The 20,801-nt window shown below is 41.6% G+C and overlaps 1 protein-coding gene across 4 annotated transcripts in view; it reads left to right on the top strand.

Moving 5' to 3' along the window:
• The first annotated feature begins 1,879 nt into the window (after positions 1-1,879).
• Positions 1,880-20,801, top strand: part of sema6e (sema domain, transmembrane domain (TM), and cytoplasmic domain, (semaphorin) 6E) — a 150,859-nt gene continuing 131,937 nt past the window's right edge. For 3 of the 4 annotated variants that reach the window (XM_034873825.1, XM_034873824.1, XM_034873821.1), the window contains exons 1-2: positions 1,880-2,108; positions 18,332-18,401. The gene's annotated coding sequence lies outside the window, so the exon portion shown is untranslated. The remainder of the gene's footprint in view (positions 2,109-18,331; positions 18,402-20,801) is intronic. The other variant, XM_034873823.1, reaches the window with a different exon arrangement.

Here is a 20,801-nt window from a genome sequence, read left to right as displayed (position 1 = left end):
TAGCTGGAAGTGAGATAAGAGACGAGATATCTTTGCCGTCTTTGTCTTTGTGAGATAAGAGGCAAGGAGTTCAGATCTGTGCCCTTTGACGAGTCCGGTTGAGTGAGTAAATTACAAACCATCATCAAAAAACTCCTGGTTGAACAAAGTGAAGGAGAAAGTGAGAAAGTGTTCAATAAATATTTAATAGACTATACTCTAAAAATTAGTTAGATACATTCATTCATTTTGTGAAATATATCCATTCTAACTTGGCAAGTTAGAAAAGAAGATTGATGCGGTAGTATAAAGTCTGGAGATAGACACATAAATACGCAACTTGTCATTTTTGTTGTTGTCTAGAAATTGAACAAGATATAAGAAGTTATTAAGTGAGCTTTAGAGATGTTGGTAGGTGGATTTCCTCAGAGCTGGGCTACCTGTTTCCCCCCTATTTCCAATCATTATTGTAAGCTATGGTAAGCTAAGCTAACGTACAAACATGAAAGTTGTTTAAATCTTCTCAAACTCTGCAAGAAAGAGAATAAAAGTACTTCCCAAACTGTTGAACTATTCCTGTAATAATACAAATCACTGCCAACCCAGAAATCACATGATCAGAATAACATCGGACCTCCAGGCCCTAAAGGTGTTTGCTTAGGATGCAACCACTTCACCTCTCTGTTTCTCTGAAGAGAATTATGAAAATTCCAAAGGAGAACAGCAAGTCTGTATATCCAGCCTCTTCACTGCCAAAACTCTTACTGGCAGAGCATTGTGGTGAACTGAGGGTAGCCAAAGAGTGAGGGAGTCCACGCGAATCATGGCTCTCTGAGGTTGTATCCTTTCCCTTCCCTTGAAGGAGCCTCGCCACAACAGGCAGCATCGCACTGCCAAAAGAAACGAGTGGAGTGAATCTACTAGCGTTGAGTCGGAGCCAACCAAAAACTCTCAACTATTTTTCTGCGGCTTGAGGCCAAAAAGGAATGCAATAAACAAGTAAAACTTGAAGGGAGGGCATCTTATTTATCTCAAGGTAGTCAGATAAAAGCGCATGATAGTATATGTATCATAACCAGGAATGACAATTGCCGCAGGAGCCACTTGAACTGTTTTGAAGTTCTTCTTTTTTTATATAGCACAGGAGCATTTCGCCTAGAAAGAATGACTAAAAGAGAAATGCAGTAGATGAAGGCTAGGGATGAGTGAGTCAGTGAGTCCAGGGCCATCTAGCAGATTATCATCAAACACTGATGCAGAGTCGGACCAAATGTCTGAGCACTGCCATCTCTGCACAGGTGTCTTATTAGTGTTTCTGGGAACTAAACATCATCAACGCCAGCTAATTAACTGCTGTTGATATATTTTGTCCCGGCTTTTCAAATTGTATGAATGTTACAAATTTAAAATGTTATTCTTTGCAGTCCATTCAGAATACACACAGTTTGCATTTTCAGTTCCTAGTAACTTCTTATAGAAACGTGATTTGAAGTTTTAGTGTGTAACTTTTTGATACTAATAAACGCCCGCCAGATTCAAGCCATTGCCAAATGAGTTGCCTCAAAGTTAGTTAAAACTACAAAAATAAATTCCACTCATTTACAAAAATCATTTAAAAGAGAATAATGTGGCTAATGTAACTCCACATACTTTCAAATAGCTCCTCCCAAACTTTGTGTGTGTTTAAATCCCCTATCTTGCGTTCTGATTGGCTGGCTGGGCTTACAGGGGCCCTGATATTTAGGCATTTAACATCTGGGAGAAAAGTCAGCAGAGTTGGGCGGGGCGCAACACAAAAACTCGAACAATTAACCAATCGGAGAAGACAAGATACTAATCTTGCTTTGTGATTGGATGGAACGTCTGTCAAACTACAGTGCAGGGGGCGGGGCCAGAGTGGCTCCTGAAGTGTTGTGATTAGTCTGGCTCCAGTCTTGTCACAGTAGTGAGGGGCGCCTTTTCGCTGTGCTCTGGCGCTCTGGGATTACTAACCGTTTACCGAAGAACCTAACGCAAGTTAAAACTAATAACTCTGCCCCTTCTTCACCGCGACTTCACCGCTTCAGTATCTTTTCTGAGAGACAACGACGGCTATTTTTCTCCACACTGGACGTACGGAGGAAACAAAGGTAAGAAGTGGCTCGCTTGCTAGTGGAGGACATTAGCGATGCTGCGGCAGCAGCAGCGTTTACTTTGCTCATTAGGAGTCTGATGCTCTAAGTTTGCCACAGCAGAGATATTATTTCCCTATTTACAGAGCGTTCCGAACCTCTACACTCATTTTAATCACAACACACATTTCTGACAGGTTATATGAGCCTAAACTGTTCCCCCAAGTTGAATTTGGGCTCCGGAGCAACTGCTTGTTTTCTCGGTTCCTCGCCTGTGTCTTGGTCATTTCTACAGTGAGGGTGACAGCAGAAAATTACGAGCTGACTTTACACTGATTTTGCAAGCTATTAGGCAGTTTATTGTCCTCCTCGCTGTGGTCGGGCTTTGACACACACACACACACACACACACACACACACACACGGCACACATTCGCAGACATATATGCTTTGTGAAAATGCCTCAACGTAGGCTGCCAACCCTGCTACACTTAAAATCACGTTTCCGCTCTCTGTTGACTGAGTCGAACTTATCACGAATTAGCAACTGATAACGTGTCTCTGAGTGGCGTCTTTCGAGGACACTCATTTGGACACCTTGGTTTATTTTCCAACGGAAGCAGGCCAGATTTGTTTAGTCAGACTTGTTTGTGCAAAGAAAAAAAATTAATGGAATGTGCCCCCCCCCCCCCCCCCCCCCCCCCCCCCCCCCCCCCCCCACACACACCTTTTTTTACTAACTGATAACGTTAACAAGTCAATTTGAGATTGGAAGCGTCTAGAAAAGAGGACACTGTTTTCCTTCTTCTTTCTTCTTGCTAATCATGCTCCCTTGATCTGCAGTTTTGTCTCAGAGCCAAACTCTGAGAAAGAGCGATGAGCTCATTATTCTAACAGGTTTGTGCCTTTTGCACGCAGTTTTTTTTTTTTTTTAAGCAGCCGTCTGTTTCAGATTTCTGTATTGCCTACGATGCAAAAAGAGATTAGAAACCTGTGTTTTTCCCTCTCAGGAGATTCTTCTCACGAGCCGCCGGCGGTTTATTTGTGTTGAAATAGATGCTCGGAGCTGCTCTTGAGCCATCCTGCAGAAGAAGGGACTATGATTTGTCTCAGCCTGTTGTGCATTAGCCCTCAGTGGGTGTTCGGTTTCACTTGAGGCTAAGTACATATCAACAATAAATGCATCTATCCTAAGCACAAACAGAGACAGTCTAGTGGAGCTTGGTTCGTTTCAAGGCAATGTATGCCCTTTCCCCTGACTCAAAGGCAGCCTGCATGCTCCTGTTCCTTCTCTCTGATCCATCCATAGCCTTGCAAAAGTTTTGCAGGCATTTTAAAAATGTATGTTCAGCTTAAGGGGTACATTGCCTTGATTTGAACAGTAAAGACAACTTTTTTTTTTTTTTTTTTTTTTTTTTGCTCTGCTCATTCAGAATGTCACTTGCTCTGGCTGTTTAGAGGGAAAACATCATGCACTTCCTGTTCCAACCGAGTCAGATGTCTAAGTGGTAACAGTCTGGTTGGATCTTGTGATTTTCTTTGGTTTTGCCTGGTCTTTCCCCGCTCATCTCAGCAGCTGCAGTGATATCACAGGACAGGGAGGCCGCTGATGGCTTGCGGTTTCCTACCGCAGTGGTACTGTGACTTAGCACTCTGAGCTGCTCGGAGGACATTGCAATGTGGTTTCAGGTTATTTTATTTGACATGTTACTGGTCCGCTGACAAGGAGAGGTGCTGCTTCCCTGCAGGGGAAGTGAGCATGAGATTGGGTCTGATACTTACCAGCATGTCTGTCTGCACTCCTACTTTTACTATATATAGTGCATACAAATCTGTATTCCACTCTCCTTTGTTGCGGTCTCCCATGCTCACAAAGGATCAAATCCTCTCTGTTTTTCCTCCCTTTTTTAACTCAACATCATTAGGAAAGTCACATTCTGCTGACGGGTGATTTAGTTGTAAATGTGTGAGAGAGAGAACAAAGTACCGGCGTGCATTTATTTCCTCGTCACCTCTGAAAATTGCTTGCTCTTCGTCTAGCTCTCATTTCCAGGCCCTGATAGGTTGGTCGCTCAGTTAGCACGGTTAATGGTGCATTTAGCCCAGTGTGTAATTTTATTTCCGATTTCCATTTCAGCACTTGCCTTTTAGTTTGAAATGACAAGAGGCCCTGATGGAGGGGCCCTGCATGTGCAGATGGCATCGTCCTAACGGTCCTCAGGGTAATGGTGGTTGAAATAGGCTCCTAACCAGCGACTGTGGCCCTCTGGGAACGTTCAGCAGGCCTATTTCCATTTTCATCAACAAGATAATGTGCTCAATATCTGAACATAGAGCTACATATAACACTAGTACACGCACAGTTGGTCTGCAGTTTGGATTGGTCCGGGGAAAAACAACTGAATTTTAGTGGGCTGCACAAAGACACGTTACATTAAATCCACAGGCAAACTTGTCGCTGAATGACTCATTTCCCCCCCTCATTTCAAGCTCAGTGGAACTTGAGAGTATTGGATATTTTTTCTGCCAGTGTTGTTGCACCTCGACAATAGTGATTTGTCTGAAGGGTCTCAAAACTCAAGCCCATGGCGGGCATCGGCGGCATCGTGCAACTGGCGATGTCTGAGGAATGGGCCGCTGCAGTGCCGTGCTTCAGGAAGCAACAGTTAATCTCAGCTCGTCATCCGACACATATGGGACTTTGTTTGGCCCTGCACCTGATAGAGGCACCGGTCTGTGACACCTCATATTTCATTTTGATAATGGCTGGTTACCCGTGGCAACTGGGCAGCCAATGAGAAGCCAGTTTCTTGAAGTACATAGAGAAAAAAGGCGGATTATGAGGCTGTGCGCGCCAAGGCTCTGTCCCTCCACCCTCCCCAACCTTTCTGCTTTTGTCCAGTGAAGGGTGTGGGACCCCTGGGGAGTGAATTATTACCTGTCAGTCCCGCAGGCTACTATCATCCATAATCCAAGGCTGACACAGCACAGGCTGGTCCAGGCTATCTGCTGAGACCATCGGGCCTTGGCCTTCAGGTCCGGCCCCGTTTGGCCACACCTGGTGGAGTATCACATTAACATGTTGCATCGAGCGTTGCAAATGCACAGGTTAAGGATGGCAGGCAGACCTGCCTCGTGCCTTCTGCAGCGGGGCTGAAGTGGGTCCTCCATCACTGTCCTGACTAGATGTGGCTTTTTTTCAGTAATTTTCAGCCACTCTTCCAATCTGGTAGAAACAACTTCTCTACTGGGCTTTTGAGGAAAAGTTCCCCGTCATATTTCTCCCAGATGTATTGGCCTGCATGATTTTTAGAGATTGCCTGTGGCACATACATAATTTATACTGCCAATTTAGTTACATATGTTTCTCTATTGTTGCACCGAAGTGAAGGTGAATACAAAGGATGTTTTCAGCACTGACCACGTTTTCTCCTACTAGTCCAATCATTAGCTATTGGATTTAAATCCTTGGCAGGCTTGTACTTACTTTTGATTCCAAAAACAGGCGTGCAGTGGCTTACCTCGTGTGGTTAGTGCAGGACTGGAAATTATAGCCAAGCTGATGAGTGTGTAAATTTTGGGCGGAAAAGCCTCAAGTTCAGTAAAAGGCTAGAGGAAAGGAGAGGGAAGAGAAGAAAAAGATGGCGGGAGGCGGCGTACCACAAACTGGACGAGTGACAGGCTTCGGTCTGTCCATCCAGACTGGCTGTCTTCCTGTGGTTTTGTCGAGCTGTTTTTCAAAAACGTTAACCCGTTGTCGAACATGGACTTGGGCTCCACTTGCCAACCCGCCACGGCCACAAGCAGCGCAGCAGGAAAAGTGGATGACTGTCTGGTTATGCTTCATGAAGCACAGTGGATGGAGTCCAGCAATTAGAGGGGAAAATGTAACCTGTAACACACAGTGTCAGCAAGTTACCCCACATTTATACTGTTAGGTGAGAGAGTATTTTGTCTCATGAAAGAATCATTGTTAAGAAGTAAAACCTCAGGTGCTGCATGTTTTCAAGACGTTTTCTTTGTAAAGTCATGAACTTAGGTTTCTGTGTTTTATTAAAAAACAATCTAAATTGCAGTCAATCATAATACTTGTAGATTCATGCTTTTTGCCTCCCTCCCTCCTGCACCAGTTGCCCTTATTAGATGAAGCGGAGAGTATTCACAATATAGTATCACACACACTCACACTCACAAACTCTTTGATATATGTAGCAAGGGGCTGTGCGTGCTGCCCACAGGGCAGCTCTGAAGGAGCATGCACAACAAAAAGAATCTCTTTAAAAGGAGAAAAAAGAATGACTCATCCAAAAAGGAATCCTTGTCATTTTTCATGCATATTTTATGGTAGGAAGTAGCTAATGCGGCTTGATGTGTGCACGGATTTTCATCGTTTTAAAGGATCACCAGCTGATGACTAAGCGCAACGATCTCCCATTCAGCTGCATCACCCAAAATCCCCCATAATTCTGTTTATTCTAAAACCCTTAACGTTCAGTAGGATAATATTAACTCCCAAAAGATTAAGCTAAAACAGACATCACGACACACTGCCTGTCGCCACCATGGAGAGTACTGGAACAACACTTCCTCTCTAAATCCACTTCGATTCCCCTCGCTCTCGCGTTTAATAAGAGGGAGTGACTGAAATAAGGAAACAAGTGTCCCTGTAAATAGCCTGTGGCCATACATACCAGTTATTGATTGATGAACTCTAAGTGGGGTGGGCTTTGGGGGGGAGGGGGGAGGCAAAAGTGCATTGGTTTGTTGCTCCAAATGATGTCTTAATCACTTCATAATGAGTGCAGACCTCCCGCATCATTGATTAGCCAGCCGGGCTGAAAGTGGATGCAAATCACCCCTTTGACTTCTAAAACTCCCCTTCTTTCTTCCTGGTAGAGAAAGCAAACAATTTTTTTTTTTTTTTTTTTAAAGGAAACGTTTATTTAAGTGGATTCGTACAGTATACTCCACAATAAATTAGTAAATTACTTTTAATGCTCTTAACGGCAACAAAAGTAAAATGTGCTGAAAACTGACAGAATGAATCTTATCACCAGCCTAATTTAAGTCATTTGTGTTTACCAAATCAATTTCAATTCCTCCTAACCAACATATGCAGAGTCATAATTTGGGAATAATGGCTCAAATGCTCACAGGACTTTGGCGTCAGTATGTTTACGTACCTTGGCTTTTTGTTAATATTTTATATCCATCCATTTTATATTTTGTTGATTGCATTATCATAAATATACGCAGGTACTGTATCTCAGTATATTGGTAACGTTGGAAACTTCCATCCTCCACTAGCGTCACCTTTTTTTCTCCTCCTCATCAATGCTGAGATGTTTCTGTGAGATTGGCTCTCAATCAAGCTGCGTGGGCGGCACCATAACGTCCCCTTCCTTGGTTTTTCAATTTGTGAAGTTTTGGTTTCTGTTAGTGGAGTTATTTTCTTTGCCTGCTCAGCCACGGTGGCTATCACAGCTTGTACTAACAGCCCAGTTACTCTCCTATTTCCTCCAAACAAACGGCTGTTGTTGCTGCGGGAAATGTAACCATCCGTCTTTGTGCCAGAGGTTATTTCCCTGGAAAGACCTACCAGACACCCGTCCTCTCACCGCCGCTCTCTGACTTGCTGTAACAACGTTTGGAACAGCTGCCATTTGTCTTGCTTCCAGCACAATGCGTTATAACTGACTTGTGTTGCCTCAAATAGACATTTTCAACAATATTTTCTTTCAGGGTTATATATGCTACTGGTTTAAAAAAATTGGTTTTAATTGGTTGCGTATCATGTGTAAAACAACACATCCCGCCTTTGGTGACACAGACTTTAAATCTCACAACTGATGGAATGATGAAACTTAGAGAAAACAAGGTTGATCCAGACAAGATAGAGAAACAGGTTGGCGGATGGTGTTTGAGAATCTGCCGTCAGCCACGTCTATTTTTACACAATTCTGTTTTTAGACTGTTGTTTAAACACAAGTGAGTTGGACAAACTTCTCTGCCAGACTTTTAATTTTAGGGTTGATTAAGGAGTCAGCTGCACGCCTAAGCCCCTGCTTTGTGCAATTTTAAGATAAGAAAACTTACTTTTATGTAGTTTTAATACAGGTAATCTTGTCTAAGGCTGCCTGTGGAAAGCCTGAGAGTTGAGTGTGAATCAACAGCAGTCGAGTTGTGTCATCAACGTTCTGCTGACGTGTAGACCAGAATTAGAGCTGCAGGTAATGATTATTTTCATTGTAAATGGATATTTCTGTAAATTTTTTGATTCATTGTTCATGGAATATTAATCATTATGACACGTCTATCACAAGTTTCTACAGCCTAAAGCGCTGTCTAATATTTCTGTTTTTGATTGACTTGATGCTGAAACAATTAATAGATTTCATTGATTAGCTAGACGGTCGACAGATGATTAGTCTGCAACTATTTTATTGTCACTCAACCATTGATCGTTTGTTTTTCTTATACACAGATGCAAAAAAGTACCTAGGCTTGGCCTTCAGGAAATTGTCATTGACATTTAACATTGTTTTTAATGTAGGACAACCGATTAATCGCACTTAGTTGATTTAATAAATGCTGCTGCTTAGTTAGCCTGTGATAGAAGTAATTCAGAGTTATGATCATGTCTCATTGTTGCTTATTGGAGTTTTTCAAAATGAGAATTTTTATAGTCCTAAAACGTGAAATGAAGCAGGAAATTAAAAACCTAAGATAAGCCATTTTTTTTCTTTCTGTCCTCTTCATCCAAATCTGTGTCTTCACACGGTAACGCCCCATCACATCCCATTCCTGCTCTGTACACGCTCACAAGGTGACATGTATTCACATATTTAATTCATTTCAGTGTTAAGAGAAAATATGCTGTTTTATTTCCCAGAGAGTTATCACACGTCTTTGGAGAAAACGAAATGGGCTCTCCTCTCAGCAGTGTAATGTGACATGCATACTGTTAGCCAGCGACCTAACTGCATCTAATTTCCAAACTTTCCAAAAATAGCAGAGCCGTCTGACCTTGTTGCTTGGAAAGTTGACCAAGTCCCGTCCAGAGCTTCTGCACTGCACACACCTTGAATGGACCGCGTGGTGTTGAACCCTGCAAGCTCTCGTTTTAGGTGAAAGGTTCATTGATGGTTTATAAAACTCCGATTGGATTCCCAACTCTCCTTCTCCCCCAGGCTCTTTATGCGATTCCTTATGCATGCACCCTGTGCTCTGCAGATAGGGATTGTGGCTGATTTTCCGCAAACACTGCATACCCCCGTGCTCAAATCTGGAATAAGTTAAATTTAGCCTAGAATATGCCGTGCTTTTTCTTTTAAGGCTTAAGTCTGAATCCCTGTGCGTGTATGGAGTGTTTTACCTATGGGCAAGCATTCAGAAGTGGATTTTGGCTGTTTATAATCTATAATTTTACTCTCAAGCTATTATTTGTGTATATTTTAGTGGTGACCATATGTGCAGTGAATATTTGGCTTGGACGCGGTGTAAGATAAGTGTTCTCGCCTACACTTGGCTTGGTCATTTTCCTCCATTTCTCAGAACTCCGGGCCCGTTTCCATCGAATCAAGGCTATTTTTAAACCGCTCTTTGGGGGGAAGAGTGTGGGGGTTTGTCAGGGGGGTTTCAGTTAGTGTCATATGAACCCAAACTGGGCAGCGTTCCAGGATGAGTAAAACACACCTCTCCTACAGTGCCCTGAACTAGAGAGAGCGTGTGTGTCAGTTTATTAACCGTGTGTTGACTCACCCCTGCAGCTGTGTCTGAGTGGGTGGGTGGGAGAGAGGGTGCATGCTTGTGGTCAACAACATTAATTTCTTTTTTTATAGGGGCTCTAACGATTCAAAATTGAGTCAAACATTTTCTTTCCATAAATTAAAGATACTTTGTTAAATGATTATATTTTTGATTAAACTGTGTCCAAAAATGTTGAATATTAATCCCGATATCTAAGAGGCGAAGGTAACATCTTCAATTTTCTTGTTTTGCGTGACCAAAATTCTATGATATTTAACTCAATTATTCTGCGTCTATTGACTGGTCTTTTAAAGTGCTCATATTATGCTTTTTGGCATTCCCTTTAGTGTTATATATCTATATCTCACTTTATAGGTTTACAAAGTGAAAAAGCCCAAAGTTCTTCCCAAAGGGACTTACCATCTCCAACAGAAAACTCACTGCTCCAAACAGCTCTTCCGTGATGACTGTGCGTCACTTCGTCACACACACACTAATGCTCACCTAGCTGCTAGCAGGCCTTGCCCTCATGCTCGGCAACTGACTAGCCAGCAGTCCTTACAAACAAACATGGTACAGAAGTGAGATGTCTCACTCAGCTAAAACAGAGAGCTCAACACACAGGGTGAAAAGAGGAGCTGCGGGAATTTGCAGTACAACAGCAACATGATGTTTTCTGAATATTAAACCACGTTATGCTGGTCTGGTACAACCTCAAAATACAATTATGAACCTGAAAATGAGCACAATATGAGAACTTTATTCAACGGATCGATCCAGCACTAAAGCATATTAAGATCGTTGCTGCATAGAGGATTTTATGGGGCCCCCTAATAGGGTTTTAGCCAGTGCCAAATGAAAATCCCCAGCACTAAAACGTCCGCTACATCTTACACACGCAGCTGCATCGTTTTGACTAGACCTGAAAGCTCCACTGAGAAGCTAGCGCTAACGGCGTTCCCTCCACAATTTCGCTGCCTTTTTTGTTTTTTGAAGATTGTTTTTTTGTAAAGAATGCTGCGATGCTTCTTTAAAAGTGAAAAGAAACATTTTTCTGGGGAGAATGAAACTACTCTGGGTTGAGTTTTTCAAGTAACCTTACCAAAAAGGCACAGGATGCTGCAAATGTTGGTAGAATATAAAAATGGCTGGTGGACAATACATTTGATTGAATAAATCCAATTTGAACATTCTGTGTCAGTGGCTTGTTGATCTTCACATTGTTAGTTAATGTCCTCTCCTGGGCTGGGACACTCCTTCATACAGTTAGATAAAGGACTCGTTGAACTTTAACTTATCATTGCACATACAATAACGAGCGTAGCTGTCCTCCAATTAGGTCAACCTGTGTGTGTGTGTGTGTGTGTGTGTGTCTTTGTGTGTGTGTGTGTGTGTCTTTGTCCCGGGGCTGGAAACCATTCTTTTGCGTTCAAATTTTTGTTTTTAATTTAAGGGCTGGAAAACATGTTCATTAATTTACTCCGAGGCTGTTACTTTATTTCCACTTTATTTATTTGAGACAGAACAAAACATTTCCCTTTCAGTCACACGAGCCACTTCCCTGGTCCAGTGAATGTATCCTCAGCAGCTGTTAGATCTCTCTTCCTTGCTCGCCTCCCTGCCTCCACTATCTCCCCCTGAGGGGCAGTTTCTGGTGATGGGCGCCATGAAAACCAACTCAGGGGTAAACAAAGTGCCCACCGCCAAACCACGCTATTACTTAAATGTCACAACTCTCATTGATGGGTAGCTAGGTGAAAGAATGAAGGGCCAACACACTCACATTTTCAGTCTTAGGGCATGTCTGAAGCTGACAGTTACCCCTACAGCAAAACAGTCTGCGTTGGAGTGGGCCTGTTGCTACAGGTAACAAGAGGATGAAATGTTAGGAAGTCCAGTTTGCAGACCGTAAACGAAGGCACTGCACAGCTAAATACTCTTAAGGTTTGAGGCAGCGAATATTGTGACTCGCAAAGGGATATGACCAAAAATCTGATTGTAGCTTACTGGAACTACAAGTTGTCAATAACATAAATTTGCATGTGAAACATCATAAAAAGCCTTAGAACATATCACCCGTTGTGTTCTAAAACGTTATTGAAAAGTCTTTACCCACCACACATGCAAACAAAGTCATATAGTGACTCCCAACGTCATAAACACTAAATTCTTTGTATAGTCCAGTTCCATCTCAAACTTTCTAAAAAGAAAAAGTCAATCAGTTATTCATTAAATTCAAATATCTGGATTACTGGCATGTCAGAAAGAGGTCAGATATAGGGTAACAAACAGTTATGGTCACTACCAAACAGGATTTTCAGTTATTAGTTAATAGTAGGGCTGCACTATATTAGTAAAATATCTAATTGTGATTATTTTGACTGATATTGCGATATGATTCACAAAATTGTAAGGAATGATTGTTTTTGTATATTATTCCCGATTTTTATTTAATCCTTTCTCTTTTTTTTCTCTTTTGCAAGGATCTGTTTCTTTAGTAAATACATTGAGGAAAAAGTTTTGTGTAAAAGATGCAGAATTACATTTAATCAAATCTCTTGTGCAAGTCTTATTGACTGTCTAATGGAAATCATCAGTCATTTAACAAGCACCCGCACCCCCGCCACGATCTGGCGCACTTCCTGCAGCGCGCCTTACTCGGGTCTTTGCCACTCGTCAGTCAAAGGCCCTCTGATGTGAAAATTAAATGCGTAAAAACGAGAGAGACTAACTGCTCTGTGCCCAACATGTGCGGGAGGCACAGGTCAGTTACTGCGACGAGGCAGTCCATTCGCCAGGAAGATATTTTTAATTAGGCAATGTTCTTTTAATTAACCAGCCGGCATAATGTCTGTGTCCATTTGTCACCCCGGCTTTGCTCAGGCAGAGCTCGGTGAATATACCCTCTTTTGTCTCCTCGCGGTTCCAGAGGTCCCTGCTTCCTATTATGTTTCCTTATTCACCGAATGTATTTTTCTTCTTCTCCCCTTTTAGATTAGCATGATAAAACCCCATGGAGGAGAGGGAAAATGGTGAGGACCGCTCCGATTCACTGTGTGCAAGGCCGTGGTTATTATCATACTGAATACACCATCAGTTAAACTAACAGCCTGATTTCCGACTTATCTCCAATATCATAGACCGACTGTCAATTGCATAGGGAGCACAATGGCAAATTATGGGTTATGTCTTGCTCCTTGGAGTCTGGATCTTTCCCCTGAGTAATTACGCTATGCTAATTCTGCCCCCTGATGCACTTCCCATGACAGAAACAAGGCTTCCTAACTGTTCGGATGTCAGAGTTAGGTGAAATATGGGTGAATAAATGGGTTTGCTTACTGGTGGCACCCACGAAACTCGAGTGCAACGTCTGTTTTCTCCCCTCCGCTCTGGGGCATTGAGGGGGAAAAGGCTCAGCTGGTGCTTGTAGCTGGGTTTCCAGAGAAGGGGTCGGCTGCAGGTCAGGCCACCTTGAACTCCTCAGCTGGATTTATTGTGGTGAAGGTGGACAGGGTCAGGTCGCGCCCTCCCCTCCTCTGCAACACGAGGACTTTGTTAGTGTCGGACATGGAGCGGACACTGGCAGCAGCACAGACAAATCCCTGTCACGCTCATTGAGGAGGACCCTGCTGGGGTCGGAGGTTATGTGTTAAGGGGGGGCGTCTGTGGCATGACCTGAGTACTGATTGATTTTCTTGAGTGGCTGTCAAGGAAGGGGGTCCCTGCCTCGTGATTGTAGGGAGGGTGGAAGTCACTTACCCCTACCCTATGTGGCGATTTGGAGTAAAGGAATGTGATACAAAGGAAAGGGGGAAGACAGTCAAAGTCCCAACATGCCTGACTCCTCCCGTCGACTGTGTACCTCAGCGGGTGTGTTTTCACTTTCCCTGAAACAAGACACTCTACCACATGTGTTCCTTTTTAATAGACCGCTGAGTGGAGAAAGGGCAGGAGTGTGGTCTGTTTGCCAGATGATCACGGTGTTGTTGGCATTTGGTGAAAAGACGGAAGACACCACAAGCCTATTAGTAGCCTAGCTTTTCAAAACTGTACAACCATTGTGGCCATTGACAGTTCAATACCATTAGTCCAGTTAGTGCAGTTCAAAGCATTTTACAGGTGACTTACAAGCTGAAAGGGGAATTCCATTTTCATAGAAACGGTTTTATTTTTGTAGTTTGAACCATCGTTACCAGCTGCAATAACTACGTTGCACTTACCGATTTAATTGGTAAGATTTGGGAACATAGCAAGAATGCTAAAAAGGACTGAAAGCGCAGAAACTTTGTCAGTCACCAAACAGGACAGGACAGGTTTTAAACAAAGACAAGTAGTAGTATGACCCAAACTGACAATTTCATTATCCATCAAAATACATACTGTAGTACATTTCTGCTGTACATTGAGGGATTATGGCAAACCTTTCGGGTGCACCCCCCTCTCGATTACTACCAAATAAAGTGGCTTAGATTAGACTAACCTGTTTGTCTATAATCTTTTTCATCGTCTTTGACTGCTCGTGTTTGTTGCCCCGTCTGACTTTATTTTAGCGATGTTGTAATGTTCGTAGATCTCAGCAATTACTTTGGTAAATACAATGTGATCCCATCCGGAGGCTAGAAGACTCCAGGCAGTAATAAACGGATATACCTACAGTTGACTAGATAAATATACTAATATACACAAAAAGCAAAAATGTATAAGGGTATAAAAAGGTTAAGATTTGATTAAAAAATATTTTAAATAAAATGAGTAAAAACAATTGGACAAAAGGCAGTAAGTTGCTGTTTTTAGCTTTGACAGTTATATTTATTGCTATTTATTTCTGCACTGAGCATTGAACTTGAAGCCTACTTGTTTTCTTTCAGGGTCATTTTTTTACATCCAGCCACACAAACTTTATAAAAGATGGTGTTTTCTCAATAGTGCTGTTTGAGAATTGCTGCCATATCATGATATTTGAGCAGCGATCTTGGGCTTTTATTTTGATGAGTTACCAAAGGACAACTGTAATTATGAATAAAAAGTTTGTCCATATCTAGTATCTGTAATGGCATGATGCCATTTAAATGTCTCACATCTCCTCGAGTTAAATAGATAAAGGTCACAAATAAGACTGAAATAAAGAGTTCATCATCACCCTCAAACCTGAATTATCCATATCACGGTGGCGGTGATATTTGAAGCGTTTTTTTTTCTGCTTGAAAAAGCACTAAACTTTAGAGGCGTCATCGTGTCCTTTCACTGAACTGCTGAATAAGGACATTTTCAAGTCCGATATTAAATTGAGCTCTAATCCAGACCAACTGGATCCATGAAATAGCCAGAATTGTGTTTGGTTGCAGTTGTTGATATCAGCCTTCAAGCTTCTAAAGCTTACTGTCCAGCACAGAATCTATTTTGGACCGTGCTCCTTCCAGCATTGCAATATATCTTTGTCTCAAGCCCAAAAATGTATTTTGATTACAGTTCGATAGAATTCATGGGTGTTAACAAAAAAAAAACACAAGAAATCCTCATTTATAAAACCTAGTTTTAAATCCAGCAAATAGAAAAGAGACCCATGATTGCCTGAGTGTAAAATATACATAAAATAAAGTTGGGATATTAGGCTGTTTTTAAACAACAGGACATCAATGTAATTATACTTTGAACTAAAAAGCACTGTGAAAGCACCACGTTTGAACTTTGGGTGTTTACATCCACATTATGAACTGTACAGTAATTAAAAGTGTTTATAATCCCTTCATTTTGTGGGGGCACAAACTTCTTAAGAACTATTTAAAATCAACTTATAATATTTGGGCATAAATCCTTTTACATTCAAATACAGTGAAAGTTAATCAATGACCCATTAGTCATGGATTCACTCTTTTTTTTTTAAACTACAAAAATTTAATAAAAGTGACACCAAATTTGGAAAGAAATCTACAAAAACATTGCGCGAAGTATAGAAAAAAATCATCAAAATGTTAATATTTTGACCCAGAAAAACACAAAGTTGCAGGTCATTCTGAGGGCAGCACAAGGGTTAAGGCTTGTTAAGAAAGAAAAAGAAGAAATAAGAGTTAGAGAAGAAAGGTTTGTAAAGTGACTGACCAGTATAATGTACTGGTCTTGAGCTTTGGATGATCTCAAGACGCTTCTAATGTTGATCCTCAGACCAGATGGGGCTCCCTGGAGTTTAGATCTGGGATAATGAGAGACGTAATCTTCCTACCGGGGGCTTAGTTGGTTAATCAACTGGTGGTGAACTGTGCATGAGAGTACAGGGTGAGATGTTTGTGAATATCTTTTGCCCTCTAGCCTTCTATTTGCCATGCAAACCCCACCCAGCTGGTACTCTTAATGTATTAAAGTAGACCGTTAATAACAAGTGCTGCTCAACACCGGGCTACTCATTCCTTCCCTGCATTCCTCTGAACACATGTTGTGTATTCTTGCATTGTTAATGGGAGCTGGCATAACCGGAGAGGTTGCGTCTTGTAACCATTTACCGAATCAATGCAATAAAAAAAGTCATTGGCAAGTGTGAGGCTTGAACAGTTGATGCATCCAGAAACAGTTCTGCAGATTACATAGGCCATGAGCTCGAGGTAGCCTAAGAAATCAGACATGTTAAACAATCGCTCAAACGGTTGAGCATTGATTTAATTACGTTCTCAGTTGTGGTTCCAAGATGTGTTTCTGCATTTCATCAGTTGGGTTGAGTCCGAGCCCGGGCTGGACCCGAGCATTTAGGCCAGGGAATCGTTTCTTACTTTTCATTCTCTTTTGCTTGTTCAGGACAAGATTAAGCCAGTACTTTACAATTCAAATCTCTCTCTCTCATATTTTTTCCCGTAATTCGAAGTGTAACTTGGGTTGTTTGGCATTTGAAATGTTCTCCGTAAGCACCATTGCTCTCACAGTAATATTAAATTGTGAGGCTTGTAAATCTTCAAGCTCTACCTGCTAAATGGTAAGTGGATGATGGAAGACTAGATTCTAGCAGATGGCCAGCTGATCCACGTCACTGAAACCCCTTCTTGGTTTTGCTGTAAAGAACAAACGCACTCTGCTAAATCACAATGCATTTAGGGGCAATTTGTAGTCTGGGAACTTTAAGTGCCTCGGAGATAGTCTGGAACCTTTTGTTGAGCCTGCGATGGAATTTGTTTTCCTCCAAGGCCTTATCTGCCCGTTTAGATGTTTTGTTTTTCACAAGCAGTACTGTAAGTTTGGCGCTGATCTGTTAGTTTCTGCAAATGGTGAGCCAGAAACCTTGGTCAATCAACATTACACTCCACCAAAACACCAAAATAATGACCATACAGACTCCCCAATCTTATCACCCTATACTCAGGACAGGATAATGATACACAACACAACAGCCACACTCTTCATCCAGGGCTTGCTGTCCTTTTGCCAAGCCAAAAAGTAGGGAGCATAGCGGAGAATAAATAAGATGGCGAGCTGGCTTTGCCCTAACTTTAACTGAACCATCATCAGCATGTGGCTACAAGCTGGTGGGCTTGTTAATCCAGAGGGTGCTGCCTCTGCAAGTCTTCCTGGGCTCTGCTACTTGAAATATAATGGGCTTGAAGTCAAAACTGTCATCATTATTTGTCAGAATTAGTCTTTGTGCAGGTCAGGATCCAGCTATCTCATTTATTTCATAGAATCCCCAAAAAGGCTTAATAAAAGATTATGGCCAATTATCGTCCGGTTGTGGTATGGATTAGCTGCACGCAACGTTGCTAACTCAAAGATTTTCCATTAAAAATGGTCAGGTTAATGAATCTCTAAAATTCCAGTACAACGGCTTATTGTGATGTCTTTCAGTTTGAATTTGGCACATAAACCCCACTGAGATTACACACAAGATTGGTATCTTTCTTTTTTTTATTCTTAATGTCCAATGAAAACTAATTAGCAGTGACTGTATGCAGCAGGAAAATAAATACAATTGCTATATATAGCTTCTTCAAAGGCAAAGAAAATGTCTTATCAAGCCCAGTGAGGTTGTCACTTTTTTTTTTCTTTTTTTTTATACACATCTTGCAGATGACTTTTTGTTGTTGTTATATGTGATGAATCTTAGTTTAGGTTTGTGCACTGGCAAGGTGAAGCCGTTTTCCTGGGAGCAGATTGCCAGAGCAGATTGTGAAATGAGATGCCATCATCTAATTTGGCTAGTTTGAGCTCTTAGATTTGTCAAAAGATTAAGTGCCCTTACTGCACAAGCAACCTGTTGTATCAACCTTATCTCTTCCCTAGAGTTCAAAGCACCACTTTTATGTCACATCTTGGTTTTCCTGATGAAAGTGAGCGCTGTTTCCAGTGTTAATAGTCTGCCATTATAATTACTAGTTAGGACATTTAGAGTTCTTTTGAAGAGAGATGCATGAATGCTCTGCCTGCTCATAGATGCTTCGGTTGCATCACTATAAGCTGTCCTGCATTATGTTGCACACAGACGGATGTAATCGTGATTTATTTCTTCTTCACAGACACACTGATAGCTGCTGTCACCAACCTGCTATACTTACCTGCTTGGTGGACCGCTGTTTGAAAGACAAGGTACAGTACAAATGCTGTTTGTTTTTGAGGTGGATCCTGTGGAATTAAGAGTTGATTTAGGGAGACTCGGACTCTCTGTTCACTGAATTAATGCAGTCTTTAGATTGAATTGGATGTAGTCCGACAGACTATGGTCTACTTTCAGGAGACATTCACAGAGACCACTTAATTAATGGATGCCTTGTGAAAATACTGCTACTAAAGCAGCTTTTTGAATTGGATATCGTCTACTTGAATGTCTTTCATTACCTCTCATTTTAATCAAATGTAAAGAATGAGCTTTTCAATATTTCACATTTTTATGAAGAGTTTCCCCACGAAGGACAAACTTAGTTCAAAATGAGCTGATGCATTACAATGCATTGCAATAAATTGGCTAAGTTAGAGCCACTTACACATTGGGCTCACTGTCTGTTATGTTTTATTGTTGAGTAACATGGGTCCAACATGAATGCACAATTTTTCTGCCAATAGGGGAGGTTGTGGTTATTTCACATGCAAGATTTCTGTTTTTGTTTCAGTCGGAGCATGCCTGATTTTGCGGGAGCTTTTGTAAAAGATTGCAATAAAAGGTTCATGTCTTGTGAATTTTTGTTGTGAAAAATTATATGCTTGTGCGTGTGTGTGTCAGTCAGTCAGTCAGTCAGTCAGTCAGTCACGGGGGAAATAGAGCAGCAGCCTCGACAGTTGCAGATAGCCGACAGGATTGAAACAGCAGCAGCAGCTTTCAGCGTCTTTAGAGTGAAGAAACTATGTTAACATGTATACAGGCCGATAGGATGGTCTGAAAGGGTTTGCACGGTCTTTTGCTGTACGTTTTGTTGGTAAATGTGAGATATTTGTGTCTGGTACGTGGGGCTGCTGTAATTGGTTGAAGCCGCAAGAAACTCAGGTTATTGGTCAATTTGTGAAAAAGTTGTGGTGATTGGTCAAAATTGTGAGTCGCGCGTGTGAATTGTTGCTACCGTGACATCACGAAATCCTGGAGGGACTGATAAACCTAAAGCTGTTTTTCTATCCTTTTGAATTTTAATTGTTTCTCATGAATTCAGAACTCTTCATTATACAGTTATAGAGAAATACTTGAGATTTGAGACCATGTTTGTAGGGGCGTTAAGTTAAGTTGGTTAACTTAACCATTGACCACATTTTCTGATGAAGTATCGGGAGGAAGCCATCTATTCTATACATGCTATCAGCATGTCCGTCTGTCCTGTCCCGGAGTTTCCTTTTTTAATCAAAATCAATGGTCTAGGGGTATAGGATGCCATGTTCTGCACAGACTGCAATGTCCAGGACAAACTTGTGTTTTTGGACTACATAAACATGCTTGACTACTTACTATATTGAGTGATCTATGAGTACATTGCATACTTATGAAATGTACACACCTGTTTGAGTTTTTTTCAGCGAGGGAAGCTCTGTTGTGAAAGTTGTCGGGTAGACTGAGGGGAGACAACTGCAGAAATGCTTCAGAAACCTGTAGACTCGCCAAGACGCTATAGCGTCTGGCCGGACATTTCCCCAGGGAGCTTGAATGTGGACAGTAGAGGACAGGGCCAAGGAGCACGCATGACAGGACGCCTCATGGGATGGTTGCAAACAGATGGCTGGCCAGATGCAGGCTGCTTGTGACCTTGAAAGCATCAGAAGGTAAAAACAGCAAAAATGTCCAAAAAACAAGCAACGGCAGACAATACGGTGGGAGTGGCAGTTCTGTGTTTGGTAGCATGCACTGTACTGTTGTTGGACTTGTTGGCATATCTGTAGATTTTGCTGTGGTGCATTATTTTGCGTGATCAAGCACACGGACCAGTTTTCATGGACACAAAGCTTTTTTTTTAATGGTAAAGAAGTTCCGGGTTGGTGTTGCAGAGAAGTTGAATTATTTAGGTCCCAGTCTCTGTAACTTTACCTTCGCATGGTGGATTTATCAAAGCTGTTTTCCAAAGTTTATCTTTTATCATCCATTACTCGGATGATAATTTACTGGATTATCAATTTGACGAGAGGTGAAAAATGGCGATGGGCATCTATGAAAGCCCAAACTGTCTATTGCTAAATAACCTGTCCAACCAACTGTCCAACCACCTGTCCAAACTCAACTGACTATCACAGAAGATGAAGAAAATATTAAATAATGATAAATATTTAATTACCAAAATTGTTAGAGATTATCTTTCTTTAAATCGACTTATTGATTAAGCAACCAATCTCTTCGGTTTTATTTCTCACATTTCATTGGACATGAATAACGTGAACATAAATTCGGTCTCAGGCATTGATTTGATGATCACCGGAGGAAGAGTTGGTGGGTGTGGGAGTGTGGGTGTGGGTGGGTGTCAGGTTTGACGCAGAGATGTCCAGTTCCTACAAGATATCTTGATTAAATGTTACAAA

The sequence above is a fragment of the Etheostoma cragini genome, chromosome 6, assembly GCF_013103735.1.
Source record: "Etheostoma cragini isolate CJK2018 chromosome 6, CSU_Ecrag_1.0, whole genome shotgun sequence".
In the NCBI taxonomy this organism is placed as follows: Eukaryota; Metazoa; Chordata; class Actinopteri; order Perciformes; family Percidae; genus Etheostoma; species Etheostoma cragini.
This window is presented reverse-complemented; position numbering and strand designations above follow the sequence as displayed.